This window comes from Plasmopara halstedii (assembly GCF_900000015.1).
Source record: "Plasmopara halstedii genome assembly, contig: Scaffold_650, whole genome shotgun sequence".
NCBI classification, from domain to species: domain Eukaryota; phylum Oomycota; class Peronosporomycetes; order Peronosporales; family Peronosporaceae; genus Plasmopara; species Plasmopara halstedii.
Window position 1 is genome coordinate 2,499,063 of NW_020187567.1, and position 281 is coordinate 2,499,343.

Consider the following 281-nt stretch of genomic DNA (forward strand, 5'->3'; position numbering starts at 1 on the left):
CCACAAACGTAAGCCTGTGTGACGTTTTTTTCATTCGTTCTCCAAGCTGGTTCTTCTCAGCTTCTGACGGGGTGTCGTCCCGTATAACTCGCTTTCGCAAGCCTTCTGGCACTACGATCTTCTCAAGCACGAATCGTTCTGTGGCGGTCGTTTCCAACACAGCATCGGCATTGTCACCGTCGGGTGAGTCCTTGCTCCGGCCGTTTTCTGTATGATCCTTGGTCTCCGGGCCCTGCTCGTGAGTCGATCCCTGCTCGTCGGTCGGATCGCTTACGTCCTCG